Source organism: Eupeodes corollae, chromosome 2 (assembly GCF_945859685.1).
Source record: "Eupeodes corollae chromosome 2, idEupCoro1.1, whole genome shotgun sequence".
NCBI classification, from domain to species: Eukaryota; Metazoa; Arthropoda; class Insecta; order Diptera; family Syrphidae; genus Eupeodes; species Eupeodes corollae.
In genome coordinates this window covers 134826761-134850558 of record NC_079148.1, presented here as the reverse complement: position 1 = coordinate 134850558, position 23798 = coordinate 134826761, and the positions used below count along the sequence as shown (strand labels likewise).

At 33.9% G+C, this 23798-nt stretch overlaps 1 protein-coding gene across 2 annotated transcripts in view; it reads left to right on the top strand.

The window, feature by feature from the left end:
- Window positions 1-23798, top strand: part of LOC129946318 (uncharacterized) — a 246616-nt gene that overhangs the window by 109490 nt on the left and 113328 nt on the right. For both annotated transcript variants that reach the window (XM_056056453.1, XM_056056452.1), the window contains exon 2: window positions 14507-14543. The gene's annotated coding sequence lies outside the window, so the exon portion shown is untranslated. The remainder of the gene's footprint in view (window positions 1-14506; window positions 14544-23798) is intronic.

The window sequence follows — 23798 nt, the reverse complement described above, 5'->3', positions numbered from 1 at the left end:
TATTAGCTTTAAACTTCTTTTATCTTTTGAAAAACATTGTTGTTAATATTCATTAAAAATTTGAGAAAAATGAAATTGACAGTTTTTTTTTATAAAAAATAGAAACCTAAAAACAAACAATACTAAAACTTGGTAAAAATGTACTTTCGACTCAAATAGCTTTATACAAATTAAAAATATTGTCTTCGAACTCTTTTTATTTCACAGAAATAGTTTTTTTTTTATAAAAATCCAACAGTCTGTTTTTTCATAAAAAAATAAAATCTACACAAAATAGTACGCAAGACAAATCAACAGACGGGAAGTTATCAGTGTGAGTCGCATCCCAGCCTATTTTTTTAACCTTTACAAAGAATATTTTTTGAATTGGACAAAAAAACTCTCAAGTCTTCTCCTCCAACCTCAACTTTTTTTGGAAGTGGAAAAAAATCGAAAATTTGCAAACTTGAGAGTTGACAATTAAAACCGACAACTTTCAGTGGAAAAAAATCACAAGTTGACACTTAAAATTCTTATGTTGAGTTCAAATTGTGATTAAAACATGGCTTTAATTTTTATTTGAGCCAAATTTAAAGTTGTATCAACATAAACTCCAAGAATTGAAAATTGCTATAACCGACTACTACTTTCTTTGAATTTCGAATTTTAGGATTAAAAAGAAAGAGTTCTAACGCCTTGAAATTAGATAAAGAAATGAGCTCAAACTTGATGAAGCTTTTAATTTTATTTAAGTATTATTTTTAGAACAAATTGTCAAGAAATTAACTTTTTTAGGAGAAAAAAAAACCGACGTAAAGAATTTTCGAAGAAACCTTCATCTTTTCTAAGTATTAAAACTTTGTTTACATCGAACTCGATTTCAGTACTGATTGTGTTAAAACATCTGTGAAAATCCATCGAAATTGACTAAAAATCACCTCACGACCTCTGTTCTTAAGGTGTTTTAAAATGCTTAGTAAAGTTCATGCTTCACAAGTGTTAACTCGATCATAAGACTCCTAGATTTTTAATACTGAATCTTTGATTTGTTAAGTTTAAGAACTTGTTTTGTTTTTTTTCTCTAAGGATCAACACTCTAATAAACTCCTTGCTACAGCTTCTAACAATTCCTCTAGGTTTTTGTTGGAATCAGATCATTGTATTTATTTAAATTCACTGTTTCGAACGTTTGATCTTTCTGTGAATAGAATGCTGTCTTATAAGTATTATTAATTTCCATTCTAAAATTATCTTCAAACTTGACTAGATCATTTTCAACTCTGAAAAAAAAACATGTATGCCCACCTTTCCCTAGAAGTATCGAGCTGTCTTGATGGTTTAGTAAGTACCATTGGATATACAAAGTGATTTTCGGTACCAAAGGCAGAATTGAATTCTTTACCACTAAAACTAGGTGTCACAACAGTCCCTTGAAAAATAGGGCCTAGTGACTTACAACTCTCAACCATTCCTGTGTGCGAGTACTGTTATCAGGTATGGAGGGGACCTACAGTTTCTAAACCGAATCCGATCGGCAAATTTGAGATAGCACTTTTCATGACAAGAATTACTCTTGGAGAATTTGTCAATTCCTCGTAGTACCCGTGAAAAAACTTTAGAAGGAATAGGCAGGGATCGAACTAGAGACCTCTGGCATGACAGTAAACGCACTTGCCATTATGCCACGGATGAGACCATTCTCTACCACTAGTGTCCATTTTTTTAAATCACTTCTAAACCGGCAGATCAGATCTTATATTAACAGTGTTTCAGATCTTCTAAACTTGCCTGCTTTTTCACCTAAATTACTTAAACCTTTTTCCCACAAAAAGTTTAAAAATTAGCAGAGTTCTTATGAAAAACGACCTAATTCAACTTCTTATCTCATTTGAGACTTTGTTTTATTGTAGATTTCTGTCACATCAATTATAATTTTGCCAAGTTCATAGACCTTAAACATAAGCTCAAAGTGTAATGCTTCATACATTTTGAGACTTATGCATGCTAAGCATGTTAAACAAGCACCAAGAGCCTACCAAGACTTAAGCCCAAAGAGCTTAATAAGTGAAAAGGAAATCTGACCCTATGCAACAATCCACACATTATACAAGCAGTATTAATCTGACTTCAACCCAAAAATGAATAGTTCCACTGTACTACTAACAAATACAACAACAACAACAAAACTGATGCCAAACACGATACCAGATAACAAATTTCTGTCCATTGCATTTCCGCACCAAGCTGGAGCTCGAGGACACTCCCAGAACCTAGGACCCAGCTTCAGAAGACATGCAATTGGCGGCGGCTGGCGGGTGCGGTGGTGACGGTGTAAGGTGGTAGATTTAACAGTCAGGAGTTTCATATATACATGAGTACCATGTAGTGTAGGAGATCCTATATATAAATATGTATAAATGTATGTCAAGCAGAGTATTGTCGTGATATAACGATAAATCACAGCGTGGACCGGGATAGATGCTGTCAGGAAGTTTGTTGTGCATGGAAGCATTTCTCGCTTGCTGCTGCTACTACTGCTGCAGCATCAGGACCACGACCAGGACCAGAAGCAGCATGCAATAGCATCGGTGTCGGTGCAGGCAGTAATGTACACAGGGTGTTGTGCATATAGAAGCTGTGGCATCACAACAACGACGAACGCAACGGCAACAGCAGTAACATGCAACCATAAATAAAACATCGGATGTAGTATATATGGTGTTTATTTGTTTATACATAAAGTTTATAGTATATTTGTGTACTCGTACCTATGCTTCACTTTTTATAGCAAGCATGTGAAGCTGATGGCTCACGTTATAATATTATGTCCTCCTACTGCCTTTACTTCTGCCTCTGCTGCTGCTGCTGGAAGTGGCAGGCAAGCTGGCAGGCAGTCAGGCAGGCTGTGGCACATACGATGATGCAGTGAAAGGACTGTTATCGGAATAGCATGCGAAAAGTAAACATCTCAAAACGCGGTCGATATTCACATTCGAAATGTTGTTTTTGTTGTTGTTGGAATATTTATATATAGATATCTGAATTCTTCCTGGGGATATGTGTTTCATGTTCGTTCGGTGAAATCTACCATTTTGAGTTATGAATATGCAAATGAGGATAACGCACATCAGACACTTTATGCACAAACAGAGAAAGTAAAGTGACTGATAAAAGTATTCGTACAGTTCGATTCTAAAACACTTGTGCTGAGAGTTAAAGACTTTAACTAGATTATTCCAGTGGCATAAAAGGAATGAGTTGATATCTTTTGCACTCTGCAATAAGTAAGAAATATTGAGCCTTTAAAGTTTTCAACATTCGTGTAGTGCCGCTTAATAAAGAATCTCTGTTATTATTTCAAAAACTGGGTTAGTTTTTTAATTGTTTGAAGAAAGTAATGTAGGTAGACTATTTCTTATGACTTGCTCAGACCTTATTTAAAGCTCATTTGTGAATTTTTTTCCAAATGACTTAAGTGAACAAATGTGATACTTGTCTACTGAAACCGTCATAAAAAACAACACAAAACACTTTTGGAGCTATGTTAATAGTAAGAGAAATAGTGACGTATCCAAACTACATGCTCATCAACAACGAACTTAGACACGACTCTGATAAAATTTCAAATATGTTTGCAAATATTTTCAAAGATGCTTTCGAAGTAGCGAACTCTTGTCAAATGCCTGAGTCATTGGCCCTCTCACAAAATTTCCCTCGTTTGAATTCAATTAGTCTTTGGATCTCTGAAGATAAAATCGTTCTCAAAGTTTCAGAACTTGACGTTTGTTATAGCCCTGGTCAAGATGGTGTACCTTCTTATATTTTGAAAAAATGTGCATCCTACTTATCCTATTCTCTTCATTTTCTTTTTAATGAATCGCTCAAATCTTCAATTTTTCCTGAAATTTGGAAAACTTCGTTCATAACACCGAAACATAAAAACGGTAGTAAAAATAAAATTCAAAATTACCGTCCTGTTGCAAAACTGTCCGTCATCCTTAAGTTATTTGAGTCCATTATTTGTAAAGTCATATCGTTTAATTGTAAGTCTATAATTTGTGACAGTCAACATTATTTTGTTCAAAATAAGTCAACAGTTACTAACCTCTTTCGTTTCAGTTCATTTTGTTAAGATTCGTTTTGAAAAACGGAAACAAGTTGACTGTGTCTTCACAGACTTCAGTAAGGCCTTTGATAAATTGTGGCATAAAACGTTAACTTAAAAACTTAAATCCCAAGGCTTTAACGATAAATTTGTTAGTTGGGTTTCGTCGTACTTATATAATAGATCATACAGCGTAGTTTTTAGGAATGAGCAGTCATCATATTTGTATACCAACTCTGGCGTACCACAAGGTACCCACTTAGGACCTTTACTGTTTATTTTGTACGTTATCGACTTACCTCCTATTATAAATCACTCATCTGTTTTAATTTACGCTGATGAAATTAAAATTTTCAAACGTATCGACTCATTAGACGACTGTTTAATCCTTCAAGTTGTTTTATAAATAAGCTTTCTCAAAACATAGACAAATGTAAATCAATGTGTTTTACAAGCAAATAAAATGCTTTGACTTTCAATTATCAATTAAACTCTTCTTATTTGACTAACTCTCTACTTTCTCTAAACTAGGTATTATTTCAATAATACCTATCAATTTTAGAGAAAAATTCATATTCGAGTCAAAAATCACAAAAAGACCCTTTTGATTTGTTAACCTCATTAAGAACTTTTTTTTTTGACAGGAGGAAATCTTCAAAAGACACTTGACACTTGACTAAGTAGTGTGGTACTCTTAACCACTTAAACCACCTTTTCATCAGAGCCAATCTTGGAGGATTGACTTCAGATTTTTCTTTCTTAACTTTGTACAATCACTTTGGGGGAAGTTTAAACTTTTAATACTTTCCCATGTTTTTTTTAGACCATAAGCTCATGAGACTTGGTTCTTCTTAATCTCCGAACATGGTTTCTTATATTCAAGACGGACTGCATTTCAGAATTAATATGACTTTGCAGTCTCTGGTTGTGCGATACAGCGTAATTTTTAACAACTTCTGTAACCATTTCTATTTGTAAGTCACGATGTAGATCGGTATTTCTTATGTACCAAGGTGCATTAGCTATTTTACGAAGAATTTTGTTTTGGAATTTTTGGATAACTTCGGTATTTGTTTTCTTTGTACAGCCCCATAATTGGATTCCAAGGGCCCAAACAGGCTTTAGAACTTGATTACACAGCATTATTTTGTGTTTAATTGATAAATCATTGTTGTTACCAAGCAACCAGTACATTTTTCTATATTTCAAGTTTAGTTCTTCTCTTTTCTTTTGGATGTGCTCTGCAAAAGTAGCCATTATGATGTGATTAACAACTGGAATATCCCTTGTGTATAGTAAATACAGGGTAGGACCTAGGATACTTCCTTGTGGTACACCGACTTCTATTTTCTTCAATTCCGAGTATTCTTGATCGTACCCTACTCTAAACAATCGGTCTGAGATGTACGATTTTGATATTTCAAAGTACTGCCTGGGAAGATCCCTTTGCAGTTTGTACTCAAGTCCCTCATGCCAAACCTTGTCAAAAGCTTTAGCAAGATCTAGGAAAATAGCTTAACATACTTGTTTTTCTTCTAATGCTTTTTCTGTTACATCTGATATTCTATGAATAGAATGTTTATTTCTAAAGCCAAACTGTTGGTTTGGGATTAACCTTCTTTCTATGATTTTGCTAAGTCTCTTCAGAAGCAGTTTTTCAAAAACTTTCGCCACAATTGGTATAAGCGATATTGGTCTGTAAGCCGTCACTTCTGTAGGTGGTTTACCTTGCTTTGGTATGACAATTACTTCAGCAATTTTCCAATGGTGCGGGACATACCGGTGCTTAAGGCATGCATTTATTATATATTGGAGTTTTATGAAGGCTTTCAATGGCATTTCTTTCATAATCCGAGCAGTAATTAGATCGTAACCTAGTGATTTTTTATTTAATAGTTGACGTAAACACATACTTTTTATTTCTTTAAGGCTTACAATTGGCATTTCACTTTCATCTATCTTATCAACAAACTGTAAGCTATTTTCAGCCGCGTTTGATGAGTATGGCTTAAAAACATTCGCAAGATGTTCAGCGAAAAGGTTAGCTTTTTCTTTCGGGTAACCGATCCGTTTCCCATTTTGAGATTTCAATTGCGAGTTTTGTAACTGCGCTTGGCTGCTTTCCATAGCGAAAAATCGGTTGAAGCAACAATCGATAAATTCCTTAGGAATGTACTGAGTGAATCATTTTTGAATTTGTAAATTTGTTTTTTAAGATTGTTGCTTATATGGTTAAACGTTGTTTTATCATCTGGAAATCTAGTATTTTGACATTTTCTTCGAGCTCTTCTTTTCTCTGTTATCAACTCTCTCATCTCTAAGGGATATTTTATTTCATCATATTAGAAAATGTTGGAGTACTTTCTTCAGCGGCCTGTTGCACATCAGCAATAAATTGTTCCACTTTATGGTCAATTTTCTCGATTGTACTCATGGGAGATCTTAAAGTTATAAAACTTAAAAGCCTTTCTCTAAAATCACTCCAGTTTGTTTTCTTATTAACAAGCTTTGGTTTACTTTTTTCTAGTACTTCCGATAGAATCACTGGAGTATGAACTGATGACAGGTCATAATTACCTTCGAAACTAATGTGATTTCGTTTGATTCCTTTAGCTACGAAAAAGTCAATAAAGTCTGGTATTTTGTAAGTATCTGAAGGTCAGTAAGTTGGCGACCTGGAGAAATAGAATTCGCAATTGTATTTACGGCCTGCATGGAAAACTCTTTTGCCTTTTGTTGATATAAGTCTTGAACCCCAATGAGTGTGTTTCTCTTTGAAGTCTCCACCAACAAGAAAGTTATGCCCAAGAAGATTAAATAGAGCTGTATAGTCATCTTCTGTCGGGGAGCGCCTTGGTGGGCAGTATGTAGCTGCTATCTTAAACTCTTTCTTTTTCATACCAAAACCAATAGTTGTTACTTGCATATTTTCACTAGTAAACTTGGTTACTTCATAATGTTTTAAGCTTTATTTTATTAGAATCGCAGATCCACCTCTTGCCTTATCAGCTGGATGTGGAGCGTGGTAACATAGTTTTCTATTACATTATCTAGAATTTGCCCATTAGAGAAATGAGTTTCTGACACAAAGCAAATATCGATATGTTCTAGATCTAAAAAGATTTTGAATTCGGATAAATGTTGTATAAGACCGTTTGCATTCCATGTAGCGATTTTAAGTGTTCTGTTCTTCGTTTTTTTTTAAGAGCGACTTTTTCGCTTAGCTGTTTGATATTCAAATTCTGTTTATCAATTCATTGAAGAATAAGTTGTAGCATTTCTTTTATGGAAGTCTCTTCATTCTTCCGCACATTTTTGTTATCAAAACATATCGGATCCTTTGCTTTAGAAAACGTAACAATACTACAAATTTTAACATTCAAATTTAAACCGTTTATGGAACACCAATTGGTAATATATTATTATCATCCAATCGAATTTTACTACCATCTGATGAAGAACTTACAGAGTTAAACATCTTGAGATCATCAGCTTATAAAACACAACTAGAACTTTTAAAATTAAAAGAAAAGGACCAAGATGGCTACCTTGTGGTACACTGGACAAATTTTGTACTTCATCCATTTTAGTAGATTCGAGTGGAAGCCAAGCAATTCAAGTTTTTTCAAGAGAACATTATGTTGTACCCGATCAAACGCCTTGGAAAGATCGGTGTAGATTACATCCACTTGAGTACGATTTAGTAAACAATAAAGACAGAAATTTGTAAAAATTGCTAATTTTGTTGCAGTAGACCTACCATTCATAAAGCCATGCTGATGTAGCGACATTTTGCACTAAACTATAAAGTTTAATTTTAGCAATAGCTTCAAATAATTTTGGGATAAGCTGAAGCTATAATTTTCCACAGATGCTTTAGATCCAGATCTACGCAGAGCAGTTATCAGAGAATGTTTCCATTTATCCAAAAATACAAGTACAAATTAAAAATAAAGCAAAATGGGGTTTTAAGGTTATATTTACAAAATTTCTGGTGCGGCAGAGAAATAGTTATCAAGTGACGGTAAAGCATTTAAGACATCAAATGTCGATAAAGAAAGGTCACCAACATTAATATTACAATTGAAACTAAGTGTTTCATTATAATCTAAACCCAAAACAGAAAAGTTCGATTGGAAAAATGAAGCAAAGTTATTACAAATATCTTCTAAATTTTCAGAAAAAATACCATTGTAAGAAATACTGGAAGGAATTCCAATTGATTTACTTTTAGTATTTAGAAATGATCAAAAACACTTCGAATTAGTTTTTATTTTTGACTAAAGCGATTAAATAAATTGTTTGTATGTAAACCTTCTTAAGAATTTGTACCCTTTCCTAGATCTAATAAACTGTTCAAGAAAAGAATCCGCAATCTTAATCTTTTTACGAAGTTAAGCTACGAAATTTTATAACCTAGACAAACTTTTATTAAACCAAATGGGTCGTTTTGAATTTTTGATTTTTTTTTTAAGGAATAAAATTAGCAATAGCATCATCTAATATGTTCCGAAACATACCAAAAGCCATCTCTGAATTACTGCAATTATAAATAATGTGCCAATTAACGCTTTCAAAATAACGGTTCGTAAAGTTCAATAATCTTACGTTTTCCACGATGTAAAATTGGTTCCACTGTGGGCCTGCCACTTCAAAATTTATCAGTTTTTCCATGACCTTTAGATGATTTGTTTGATCTTAAAAGATTGACCTATTTCGAAACTGTATTGCGTTTTGGTTCGAATAATTTTGATTGCAAGTGTGGCAATTTCATAACTCCAATGGCATCGGCGGCGGCGGTGATATACCATATAGGATGATGATATTAAAAAGATGATGAGGGATAACGATGGCGATGGTATAAAAGCTAGTATCTAAGTGCGGGATGCATACGCACACGAATACATTCAACAAAAAGGAGCTAATTTGTATTCCAAAGCATATAACATAGATACACATATTGCACTTTCTAAAGCTACAAGGACGAAGAGATACGTATATGGCTTATGACAGTATTGGGTTTATGATGACGATTTTTTTTTCTTCCTCTAGGAACTCTCCTTTCCTCCTACCTATATACTTTATGCATCCATATCACTTCTAAGTTAGCTTTTAATGATGTCCCTTCTAGCTGCTTCTCTTCTGACTTCTCGGAGTGGGTTTATATCCAAAGTAATAACTTATGCAAGTTATATAAAATAGAACGTTACTAGAGAGGATTAGGTAATGTGGTGACGGTGATATGCACAGGATGAGAGAGAGGGGAAAAAAATTGTATTATACAATTTCATGTGTGCTTCATTGTATGAAGAAAAAAGAGAAACGGAAGGGGGGAGGATACTTGGTATAGAAGGTTTATGCCGGCTCACTAATTGGATCATAATATAGTCCAAAGTACCATCATACCTATATACACATCACAAAAAGGATATTTATTCCTTTTATTTTTTGTGCTTTCTTCGTCAACCTCAATTTGTGATTTTCTGCTTTATACGAGTATATGTAATATTAGTATGTGTGTGTAATTTTTGTGACCATAGTAACTAATTTCATGCATGACATAGTAACAAATTGGCATAGTAATATATTAATGCTCTTTCTGATACCGTGATGATGATGAAAAGCATAATGTTTGTTTTTTTTTGAAGTTATACAATTTGGCAAAATACTAATTGGTCCATTTTATGGAAGATTAGATATTTTTGAAAAGAATTTCGTATAATTTATGTTGTGTCATAGAAAAGTAACTCTTCATGTTTACATATCAAAACAAATCATTAAAAATATGGAACAGAGGATTCTTATTGATTTAAATTTTGTATCTTCGACAAAGCTTCTTTATAGGTATTTAAGTTTTCTAAGAATACAAATTTAATATTGTTTCGGTTTTCTTTGTACTCTACATAAAATGTATCCTACAAGTCACCATTATCAAAAAATGCCAAATACAGCTAAGCTTAAGAAATGGTCTAGATTCTACCTCGTTTTGTAGTTCTGACGGACTTGTTTATTTTAATTGGATATATTTTCCAGAAAAAAGCTATATTTTTTGATATTTTATTTGAAATACAGTTCTGGTTTGAGTACTCTTCCAAGAACACAATTTGGATAAGAAAAATGATACAAAAATAATGTACAAATTTAGAAAAAAAAAACATTCCACATACGCCATAGTGAACCACCGGAAATCTTTTAAATAATTCATCAAACATATTGTTTTTTTTTTTGCGCATCTGACAAAACCGATTGGATTGCATTTAGAAATATTCAATAGACAGCGTTATGTCAAATTTCCAAACGATTCATATAAGCTAGAAATACTGTTTGGATTGAAAAACTGAAACAATTTGGTTTTCACTCAAATGTGTTGAAATGGTTCGAGTCATATCTAGGGGGTCGTGTACAATTCGTTTGTATTGATCAAGTGCTCTCTAGTCCAATTATTGTTACCTCGCAAGGAAGCCATCTTGGTCCCCTTCTTTTTTTAATATTCATCAACGACCTGGCTAATATCTTCTTAAATTCTAGTACACTTTTATTTGCAGATGATTTAAAATTCTTCAGATCCATACATTCTTTAAATGATTGTATTCTTTTCAAAATGATCTCCAAAATTTAACAAATTGGGGTACAACTAATCAATTATTCTTGAACGATAATCAATGTAAAAAATTTCCTTTTGTCCCAAATTTTTCGAAAATTTCTTTTGATTATAAAGTTAATAACTTTGTTCTTAAAAGAGTTTTGGAGAAAAAGGACCTTGGTGTATTGTTTGATTCAAAACTAAACTTTAGCAAGCATATAAAATATATTGTAGCTAAATGTAATTTTACGTAATTCAAAAGACTCCAAGGACCCTTTTGCCCTTAAATCTCTATTAAACTCCTATATTAGATCAAACTTAGAATACTGTTGTGTGATTTGGAATCCTTACTACAATATTTATTCAAATAGAATTTTAATGATCCCAACAAAAATGTACAATCAAATCCAATTGAATTTTTAAATTACTGGAATGCCACCACATAATCTTTGTTTAAAGATTGGCTCAACTATTATTCTCCAGCATAATTTGAATCCACCTTAATTATGCAATGGTTCACGTTCGGTCATCAAAAAGATCATCGGCACTGTTCTTGAAGCAAGAATTTTTATTGGATTCTACCATATCCTTCAGATGGTTACAGTTTAAAATTTGTTTACCTCTTGCCATGTCTATTAATACGTCTGAAAGCCAAGCAAATTCGATTTGTGGTTTAGGTTTAGAAAATCCATGTTTTTTTCATAGGAAGCATGTTCATGTGTAGAAAAACCGTGGAACCTACATATTTGTGTTATCAAATCCAGGAAATACGATGGGATGGGCCGGGCAAAAAGAGGATGAAAAACTGCGATATTTACTATGGAGACCACGAAAACCAACAGCGTTTATTTGGATGCGGCTTCGTCATTGGAGCCAGACTTAGGCAAAACGTCTTGAGCTATAGGTGCATCAATGAGTGCCTCATGACCATACGCATCAAGGCTAAATTCGGTAACATTAGCCTGATATGCGCGCACGCCCCCACAGAAGAGAAAGACGACAACACCAAAGATATGTTCTTCGAGCTCCTAGACAAAACATTTGAGCAGTGTCCTAGCTAAGATATTAAAATAGTCCTGCTCGATTTTAATGAGAAGCTAGAAAGGGAAGACATCTTTAGTGAAATAATCGGGAAAAACAGCCTGCATGACAACACTTCCGACAACGGATTCAGGCTCATAGATTTTGGTGCGGGGCGAAACGTCATGGTAACCAGTACGTGTTTTCCACACCTCAACATCTGCAAAGGAACTTGCACTTCTCCAGATCAATCTACCGTCAACCAGATTGACCATATTGCGATCGACAACAGACACGCTTCCAGCATCATGGATGTACGAACTTTCCGAGGAGCTAACACCGACTCGGACCACTACCTCGCTGTAGCCAAGGTAGCACTTCGGGTTTCAAGACCCAAGGCAAAACAGGGAGGTGCTGGGAGAAGGTACAACGTCGAACGGCTGCAATCGCAAGAGATCGCCAAATCCTTTTCCAACCGAGTTACAAGTAACCTCTCTCGAAGTTCTCTGCCGCCAACACAATGTATTGCCAAGATGCAATTAGAGAAGCCACCTCTGATGTGCTGGGTTTGAAACAGCCACCAACAAGGAACCCCTGGTTTGATGAGGAATGTCGGCAGGCAAATGCAGCCAAACAACAGCCACGCAAAGTGGCGCTGCATAAAAGGACGAGAGCTGCTCATAAGCTCTATGAGCAGAAGAGGCGAGAGGAACACCGACTTCTGAGAAATAAAAAGAGAGGGCATGAGAAGCGTGCCGTCGAAGATGTTGAGAGGTTTAAAAGCAGGAATAAAGTTCAAAAGTTTTATGAACAGGTGAAACGAAATTCACAGGTACAAAATCCTAGAACCGAAGGCGGAAAAGACGAAAGTGGAAACATCATAGTGGAACCGCAGTCAATGCTGAGGATATGGAAGGATCACTTCTCAGGCAGGATGATCCATTCAACATAGACGACGAAAGCCAACAATCCTGTCTTTCCGACTTAGACGAAGTAAAGATTGCCATATCTAAGTTGAAGTCTAATAAAGCCGCTGGAGCGGATGGCTTGAATGCCGAGCTCTTTAAAGCAGCTGGAGATATGTTGGCTCCAACTTATCTGTAAGATATGGTCGGAAGAAAGCATTCCCCATGACTAGAACCTCAGTATTGTTTGCCCGATCCTGAAAAACGGAGACCCTCTAAACTGCACCAACTATAGAGGAATCAGTCTACTTAACATCGCCTATAAAATCTTCTCTGCCGTAATGTGTGAACGTCTGAAGCCCTTCGTCAACAATCTGAAAGTCGTTATCAGTGTGGTTTTAGAGCAGGAAAGTCCACACAGTTGATCAAATATTCACATTACGGCAGATCCTGGAAAAAAACCCAAGAACACAAAATCGACACAGACCATATTTTCATCGATTTCAAGGCCGCATATGACAGCATCTACAGGGACGAGCTGTATAGAGCCATGTCTAATTTTGTCATCCCTGCTAAACTCTTCGGTTTGTGCAGGATGACCATGGAGAACTCACGCTGTTCCATAAAGGTTGGAAGCAACTTAACAGAACCTTTCAATGTGAAAAAAGGTTTTAGACAAGGTGATGAGCTGTCATCCGATTTTTTTTAACATCGTCTTTAAAAGAATAGTGCAGAGCTCACACGTCAACACTAGAGGCACTATCTTTCAAAAGTCTGTCCAATTACTAGCATATGCTGATGACATTGACATAATCGTAAGAACTCAGCGTGACGTTAATAGGGCTTTTGTAAGTATTGAGGCAGAAGCGGCAAAAATGGGTTTATGGTTATAGAGAGCAACACCAAGTACATGCAGTACTTATAACACACATAAACGTCACCATCGACAGACGTAACTTTCAGATAGTTAAATACATTGGCTACCTAGGCTCCGTTGTAAACGCAGAAAATAGCACCAGCGCTGAGATCAAACGAAGAATAATTCTTGGTAACCGCTGTTACTTTGGGCTAAGAAAGCAATTGAGTAGCGAAATTCTCTTTCGAGGGACCAAAATGTCGCTATATAAGACCTTTATCAACCCCGTCCTGCTATGGACTATGACAAAAGCGGATGAAAGCACCTTGGGTCGGTTCGAGAGAAAAGTTCTTCGTGTGATTTACGGTCCCGTATGCATCGAAGGGGAGTGGAGGAGAAGATGGAACGACGAGCTATACGGGCTGTACAGCGACGTAGACTTAGCCAGAAGGGTAAAAGTCCAACGGAGCGCATGGAAACCAATGCTCCGGCCCGGAAAGTCTTCCAATCCACACCCACAGGACAGCGCAGTAGAGAAAGACCGCGGATCAGGTGGCGTGCACAAGTGGAAAATGACCTCACACAACTTGGAGCGCGAAATTGGAGACATCTTGCTAGGGACCGAGCTAGATGGAGAAGTTTGTTGGGTGAGGCCCTAGTTCACACAGGACTGTAGCGCCACCCCACCTTAAGTAAGTAAACTTTTCAAACTTAAAGCTTAAGAGTTTGTTTTTCTTGTTTATTTGTATGTTTGAATACCCTAATCTCGGAAACTACTAGTTCGATTTGAAAAGTTTTGTCAATTTTAGAAAGCCTCTTTATTGGGGAACGGTAAAGGCTCTATACTATCAGGCTAAGGCTAACCAAAGCAGAGCACCAATAAAGAATGTTTTAAAACCATGGATTTGTTTCTCTTTTAAACGCTTCTTCTTTATTACACTTTATGTTGGCAGAAATTTCTTCCTACAAAATATGAATAAGAAAATATTTGTTTTTGTTTTAATTTTAAGACTTTTTAAAAACTTAATAATAATTGTGTTCTTCCTTTTTATTTTCAGATAACTACTAACTTAACCACCAAAAAAAAGAACTAAGGTAAGAGAAGTAACTTGAATTCACTACTTTTTTACAGAAATATATTTTAGGAATCTATTTTGTTCAGTTTTTTTTTTAATTTCAAAACAGTGAACTTGTTGTTATAAGTTCAAGTATTGGAACAATTTCTTCGGTCTTAAATTCAAATTTCTCAGTACCAAAATCAGATTTAATTTTTTTATTTTCTATTTAATTCTTTAAAAAATGTCAATTTATTTTAAACTTAAATTATTTTTCGTTTGAGTACAACAAGAATTGAAATAATTTAACGAAAATATTCGAAGACAAATTAATTATACCAGAATTCAAGTACCAATTTACTTAGTAACTTTAAAATGCTGCTTTAAAAATTTAGTTAATGGACCTTTAAACATTTATTTAAGCATTTCGTTTTTGTTTTTGAAAAATAAGACATGCTATGAAGGATATATTAATTTTACGTTTCCTAATAAAAAAAAATAATTATAAAAAAAAATTAAATAAAAACTTAGTTAGTTTTCTTTAAAAAAAAAAATGTTTATTATTTCAAAATTTAAAATTTTGAACTAAAAATTTCTTTCAGAAGGAAAAAGATGCTTAAATGTATGTAAATACTTAGAGGCAACCAAAGTATTTCAAGTATTTTATATTATAACTTGATCCTATTATCTGCAAATTACAATTCATTTAAAGTTACCGGATTTAAATTCAAGATTTCTTAAAATTTTGACAAGTGTCAAATTTAGACATTTCCCAGATCAGATCAACCATACATACAATAACTTTCAGTTGAAAACCAAAAACATTCAATAAGATTTATTGGTATGGTAAAAGTTAAGATTGTTCTTAGAAATCCTGATAAAAAAGTTTAAGATAATTCCTTCGTTTTTGACAATGACAGCAAAAAACCAGAATTTTTGATAAACCTCTTCTAAAAAAATTAATAGAAGTTCGTGTAAGCAGAACAATATATTATTATTATAACTATAGCTAAAAGGCTTACATCCATATAAAAGTTTTTCCCATATCAAAGATTTATACACATAAAACTAAGTTTTCTTTATATCATCAAAAAACAAAAAAGAACAAAAACTGTCATTGCTTGAGGGCACAGTATAAGTAGAAAAACTAAACATTATACACTCCAGCCAACAACGTGCTAAATTGCAAAAACATTGCGATAAAATAAATCTCCAAAAATTCCAGATAACGAAACGTTTACTACAATACCTATCTTGTATCTACCACAACCACACCACACTTAAAGACCCCACATTTTATACTTATATCAAAGTAGCAGCCACACCCTCGTTTATCTATATCTATCTTCTATAATATGAAGGTACCTCTCGACTACACTACAGTATCTATACCCTACCTAAATATCGAGGTAAAAGCTCCAAAAATAAACCCTCAACAAAATCTCATTTTATATTTGTATTTAGCATCAGAGAAAACTGGCACTTTGTGCGAAAGTCTGAATAACCACAAGCTTACCACAGCTAATTATCCAAATTAAGCACGTGTCTCCTTAAAAGCACACCAAAATTTAGTATGCCATTTTTCCTTTTGCATGCCATGCCATGGATGTCCAAGTCCATGGATTCCTATGCTATATTATGTTGATGTTCCAGTGATGTTGAGTGTCCTGCTGTTGGTTTCTTTTTGGGGTTCGTCCTGCGGCACAATAATTTCTCTCAATTATCTATGTGTTGTATCTTTCGTTGTTCACTGTTCTTCGTATCGTCTTTGTGCTTTTTGTGCTATTTCCACAATATGAAATGAATGGACCCGGTTTTTGTATACATAGTATTTGATTTCTTCGGAATTCGAAATCTCTGATAAGAGGATTTGCAGAAACTGCTCTCGGAAAATAAATGACGGCCATAGGAGGAGTCGATAATGACAGTCATCGTTCTATCTTACCTAAAACCTAGAACCAAAACCAAAACCAAAGCATATCAAACCACTTCCTGGTGTGGAAGAAGCCATCGTCATTCTCATCGTTCGTCGCCAACGCCATCGACATCGACATCGCCATCTCAACATCTTAACATTCCAACACACCATATATGTATGAATCTCTTTAGAAGAAGCACATAAAAGTATCTACTTTTCTATATCTATCTCTCTGCATTCTCGACATCCTTTTGCTCAAATACCCTCATTATTTTGCATCCTTAAGCTAGAACATAGATTCTAATCGATTTGGATAAATTACCCAAATCAATCCAAATATAATCGGAATTTCCTTCCATTGGCAATGGTTGGTTATTTTCTTATATTTTCTTTATTATATCCTTTTTTTAAACTTGTTTTTTTCGTTATTCATTGGTTCGTGTTTTTGCTGCTTCGTATTTTGAAACACTTTTGGGACGAACTCTGTCATCCTTATAAAAGGATTCCAAAGGAGCGTGCAATAGATTAATACATACATATATAGGAACATATATAAATAGAGGACACATATGAGGAGGTGTACACATCTCAAGACTGAAGACATGGAGACGAAAGGAGTTGAATTGAATGTTGAATTCCTTGTCATTGGGGTGTGTATAAATTCAGATTGTTATTATAGCAAGAGAAACTACTAAAACATGTCATCCGGAGTTGAGACTTGGGAGTCGAGGAGACAAAACCAGACAGACAGATTTGACAAGAATCCCAAAAACATGGTGAACGGGAGATGGTGGATGGAGATTCCTACATACTCGGATAGGTGAAGGTTGCACCAATATTTAACGTGAATATTTGCTACTTTTCTGACGATGCAATGGTCGGGATCGGGATCGGGAAAGGAACTAGAAGTTGGCTGGTGGTGCTGATGCTATGTTCAATGTTCTGCTGATGCTGCTTCGCATGTCTCTTTAAAGATTCAATTTCATGTTCCACCTCCATTTGGGATTTCGAAGCAGAAACGAACGAGCGAACGTGTGTTATGTCGTTGACATGATATTTTTGTATACTTGTATAGTGTACATAAGATTCCTGTCATTTGCTTTGCTGAATAAATTTCCAGGGCTGGATTTTTATTTCTATGGAAGATGTAAAAGACCATTCAGCTGGATATTGTTTTTTGTTGTTGTTTTGCAAGGTGTTGAACTGCTAAGGGCTATAAAGTTTTTGTATTTCTAAGCAGTGTTTTTCTTAAAAGTTTGTAGGTTTTCGTGTTGGGTTAAAAAAGTTGTCAGTTGAATTATTCTTAAAAAATTTAAAATTACCAAAGATATTATTCATATAAAGAAATAGTTTGAAGCCAACATATTTAATTTTTGAAAAGCAATTTGTGTCAAAAGTAAATTTTTACCAAGTTTTAGAATTGTTTTTTTAGGTTTTTATTTTTTATTAAAAAACTGACAGTTTGATTTTTCTCAAAACTGATCTGAATATTGAAAACAATCTTTCTTATAACATAATTTTTACTTGAAGCCAATATCTCTAAGTTTTGAAAAGATATTTAAGGCGAAAATCTTTTTTTACCAACTTTTGTTAATTTTATTTTTAGGTTTTTAATTTTTTGTAAAAAAAACTGTTTTTCACAAAATTTTTCAGAATGTTAAAAACAATATTTCTTATAAGATAAAATAAGTTTGAAGCCATAATCTCAAGTTTTTGAAAAGATATTTGTGTCAGAATTAAATTTTTAAAAAGTCATGTAATAATTATTCTTTTTGAGTAATGTTTTTTAGGGTTTTATTTTTTACAAAAAAAAAAACTGTCAGTTTATTTTTTACCAAGATTTTACAAGATGTTAAAAACGTTATTTTTCATTGCGCGAGGTGACAATTTTTTTTTGTATTTTTGATTTATAAAAAACCGTTAATTGAATTTTTTCCAAAAGTATATTGGTTTGGTATCACGTTACAATATATGACATCAAATTTAATTCAAGTGTCTAGCCTTATTGGTTCGTGAGGTATTAAGGGTTAACCACAGTTTTCACCTATTTTCTAAACTGCTATGGTTACACGTTATTTTCGTGAGAGCCCTTTCTGCATCTTTCTGCATTATTATCTTTATAACAAAATTTATTTGAAGTCGATATCTCTTCTGGTTCTTCAGCTATGGACGACTAAAAAATGTCGCTAATGTACACACGCACGCACAGACATCTTTTCAAAAACCTTTTAATTCAGCTCTGGGGACCTTGAAACGTCCAGAAACGTAAAAAATTTCAATTCGACAAATCGGACCCATTACAATAACTTTCTATGGAAAGTTAATAATTAAAACCTATGATGTCTATGGATTGTCTTGTTGCAGTCTTTTAGAGGCTTAAAATTAAGCTTAATGGGATGTTTTCTGGAATGACTTAGAGTTCTTTAAGATTTGTGAAGAAGTATCTTCCATAGAGTTTATTTCAAGTGTGAAAAAGTACTGGACAGTGTCTTCTTGCTCTTCTTCGTCGTTGCAGCTCTTGCACATATTATCGGTATTAGGAGGCATTTTAATTGTATGGTATAAAAACAGCTCGTGGATAACCAAGAACTGTAGAAATGAACGGGCCAACAATTATTCGCCAAATACAGGTCTTAGATAGTTTGAGAAAAATTGAGTGCGATAAGAATTACTCTTGAAGTAACTAACTGTTCATTTCTCGCAAGAAGAACTGCCGGTGAAAAAAAAACTGGAAGGCAAGGCTTAAACTTGAACTTCTGCCGAACTCATTCTTCATGCCATGCACACCAAAAACCCAAAGCACTTTAGAAAACAGCTCTTCAGATGCATCTAATATTTTCAGGGTTTTGCTCATTTTTAGACCTGAATGGTACACAAACCGTGTTGAAAAACAATTTAACAGAAAATTTTTATTGAATTTTTTTAAAATTAAATACTATGCCATTTTACATTAAGTAAAATAATAACTTAGTTTTAAACATTATATCTGTTAAATATTGTACTCTATTACTAATACATTTACGAAGCCTTTCCTGGAAGTTTTCCATTGCTCGTCGAGCCGTTTGTGGTGTAATGGATGCCTCCTTCAGTGCTTCGAAAGATGTTGGGTGATGAGTTTAGACTTCGGCATTTAAATGTCCCCAAAGAAAAAAATCAGAAGGTGATAATCGGGGGACCTTGGTAGCCACGTAATGTCTCGTAAAGAAAGAAAATGCCCTGGAAACATCTCTCTCAAAATGGTTAGTGAACGCTGTGAAGTGTGTGCTGTGGCTCCATCTTGTTGGAACCAGACTTCTTTGTGGTTCCTAGAAAACTAATTTAAGTTTGATTGGATGAAGGTCTCCATTATGTGATAGGTAGCGATCCGCTTTAACTGTAACTTTTTGCCCATTTTCTTCGAAAAAATACGAACCTAACGCAACGAATTTAGCAACAGCACTTCAAACTGTCACATAAGGGTTGTGAAGTGGTAGTTGATGAATTTCTTGAGGGTTTTCTGTTGCCCAGTATCGGAAATTTTGTTTATTTACAGTACCCGATAAATGGAAATGGGCCTCCTCAGACGAAATTAAAACAGAATCAACGGGAATGTTTTAAAGAATGTCTTCAAAAACAGCCCTGCAAGTTTCAAAATCTCTCTCATTTAATTCTTGTGCGATCATTATTTTGCAGGAATGCATATGAAGATATGTGTGCAAAATTCGTCTTACACTCCTATCAGAAAATCAAAGGACAGCTGCATGTTTAAGTGCTGAACGCTTCGGAGATTGCTGGATAGAAACACTTACACGTGCCACATTATCCGGCGTTGTTGTGGTTAAATGTCGGCCAGACGATTTTCTCTTTAGCACAGAACCCGTTGCTCTAAAGTTTGATAACCAAACTTAAATTTTGTTCCATCCCGAACAGGATCATGTCGTCCAAGTTTAAATCGAATGCGAAGTGTCTTCTGAGTAGTATTCGCAGAACCACCATTACGGATATATTCCTCTACGACAAATGCGTGATGCTCACCGTGCCACGCCATTATGATTACTAAAAACGGCACGTAGACCTCTATCTGTCTATACCTGGAATACCATTTTATCTATAAATAGCTTTAAATATAAACGTCTTAAAATACGGGAGGTTTTTTTATCGGACCCTGTATTAAAGATTAAACTTAGTAGTTGCAAGCAGAGATTTATTGTGTTTTCTCGAAATAAATTGGAAAATAGTTTTAACATCGAATGAAAAGCATTTCTCTTAATACAAGTTCAATTATTCTTCTTCGTCATACAGGTTCTCCGTTCGGCTGTACGTTTTTGAAAGTGTTCTTTTTAGCAGCGCCTTTGGAAGCAAATATCTCTGAAAAATCAATGGAGAGATATATCTTTACTCTATGTGAACCTTTTATTTATAGGCCTTCACATGGATACATAATTTAATATCACTTTAAAAATAAATTTTGAAACAAGTTATTGCAAGACTTGTTTTAAAAGAATACAAATTTATGAAATTTTGAATTTGGTGTAAGCGTTTCGTTTTTGTACACACGCTTTAAGAAAAATGGGACGAGTTTGTTTATTATAAAATTAAAACAAATAACCAAATAAACAATACCCGTGTTTTGTTGGAATATCTATCAATAGTATAGTGAGATTTTACACAAATAACGAAAACAATATCCGAAATATGAATACTACCGATAAAGGTTAAAGTAGAATCTTACTACTGATGGGTCTTTGACATTTATACGAGTCTCGAATGGATCTTAATGGATTTCGTTCTCAAATGTTGGTACGATTGATACCGTTGAGTAGTTGTGCATTTGGAATCATGTGTTATCCATTGGCGAAAAAAAAATCAATCTGTTACTGTTAATAATATTTAGTTTTTTTAATGGCTTATTTTGCAAGAATAAAAATGAAAATTAAGTTTTGCTATGTTTCCACCAAAGGTTTATCTCAGTTTCAGAAGACGATTTAAAATTGATTAAATTTGACAGCACTTTCTAAAATGCAAATGGTATTTCGATGTTTCCTATGAAGTGCAAGTTAGATAATTTAATTTTTGTTAAACAATGAAGAAATGAATAGTTCAGCAACATATAAGAACAAAAAAACTATATTTGTTGTACACAAACATGAACAGACCTTAGTGCATTATCTGTATAACCAACTCCTCGACACAGATTTTTTTTCACAAATTTCGGCTCGACTCGACTCCGATCTCCGAACAGAACCGAGTTAAATAATGTTCATTTCAACTGGATTCAGTTATATAAAGAATTGAAACTAGCTTTAAGCTAGCTTCAATATCACATGTTAATGTAGTAGTCTACGAACCAACCCCCTTCTTGAAGTTTTTATTTTATGTCAAAGCTGCGATTGTTAAATGAACTTTTTTATAGAATCTCAATTTCCAGATTTTTTCTTACCATTTCTTCATGAAAATTGTCCATTGTATTAGTTTAAGTAAGTTTTTTTTGTTAAGTTAATTTTAACATTTGATTTTCACAAAATTTTCTTCTATTTATGTGTATTTTTTTTATATTATTACTCTGACAGATCTTCTTTCAGTTGTACCAATTTTTAAATACAAAATTTGGCTACTGCGGATCGTTTTGTTGGCTTTTCTCACTGTACTATAAATGGAATACCAAAAAAACGCTCTTAATGTATTCGAAATATTCTATAAATGGATTCAAGTTGTATATCAATTCAAAGGTCTTAAAATCTTTACATCAATTTAATCCAAATATGTCAAAACCTTTACACTAGATAAAAATACCAATAGCCCATAAAATTATTTTTTTTCTCTGTCAAAATACTTGTTAACAGGATTCAGGTGTCTTGAATTCGAATCTCACCTTAAAATTTTTCTATCTCATCAGGTTTTTAAAAGTGTGACCTTTGATTTTTAAGGCTTAGTTTCAGCACAACATATCTCTTAACACATTTATTATCTCTCTTAGTTTCTGAAAATTCTTAATAGTTTTAAGTTAACTGAAATAATAATATAGATATTTTTAAAAGTAAAGTTAAAAATTGTGTTTCATTACAACTACAATTAATTTGTGAAAACTATGACGAAAAACAGGTTAGGTAAGTTAAAGTGGATGTCTGTGATAGAATAGAACACACTTAGGCCAGTTTAATGGCCCATTATGATACCACATGAATCTTGAGGCTTTCTCCTAAGCTCAATTAAACCAGAATCAGTCCCTTACGAAACCTTATTATTATCATAAACTTATTATGCTTATATGATTTAAATCGTTTACATTGTTTAAATAGTTATAGAAGAATTCTTCTAGGTAATTGTTGCGTTTTCAAAGGACTGTTTCCTCCTCTTTCTTGTCTAGCCACTTGGTGTGCTTTCCCATTAGACAGTTATGACACCTATTATCGAGTTTATATGCAATCTGCTTAGAGATAGGAAGCACCTTTATCGCTTTAAATCTCGTGTTGGCCAGATGTTTTTCGTGGCCTGACACGTGGTGATGCTGTTCCACCTGGTGTTTGCCTTCTTCTTAGCTTCCAGCATTACCAATAGTTAGTTATGAGTCTTCATTTAATTAATAATGAAAATTTGAGAAGTCCTGAATTTAACAGTTTTTCCTGATTTAAAAAAAAGTTTTGGAATATATTTTTAATGCTGATTTCGAATCCGGACTTTAATTTTAACTATCTGCTTATTTGATGTATTAAGATAATCTAAAAAGCCTTATCGAATTTTTAAAAACAATATCTCAAAACCCTGACCTGATATAATAATTTTGGAGTAGGACTTGGATACAGTCTTACGAAAATACTCTTTACTAAATACCAACATAATTTTGATACTTCTTGTGTCTTGAAAGACATAAACAGTTCTTTCGGTGTAAAGCTGAAATGCTTTTTTATCTACTTCTAACTTTGAGTTAAAATATGTCAGCTTCCCGATGAACGATGCTGAAATTTTGAGGTTCTTATTAAATTCTCAATACACTAAGGCCAAGGCTCTATTATGAACTGGCAAATCCTTTCAACAAAAAACTTTAAAACCTAGAAGATTTCCGGAATGTTTTAAGCTGTTCTGCTAATTGCTTTGTGGAAGCTTGGGAAGAACGAATGTTATGTGCCTTTTCCATTTAGAAGCCGTCATAAGTCAGCATGAAGTAAACAAATGTAGGTTAGGAATACGTACAATTTTCTGTCAAGTCCGAAGCACTCATTTGATGGATTCAAATCTTGATCTTCGATGTCAAATCCAATTGCAAAATTCATCGGAATCAAAAAATTTGTACATATGGCTTCTTCGTCTTTCGATCCAACCCTGAAATTCCCGAGATCCTGTTCTTCTTGAGGGACGTAAACCCAACGAAGATACTTTTATAATCCTGTTGAAAAGTTG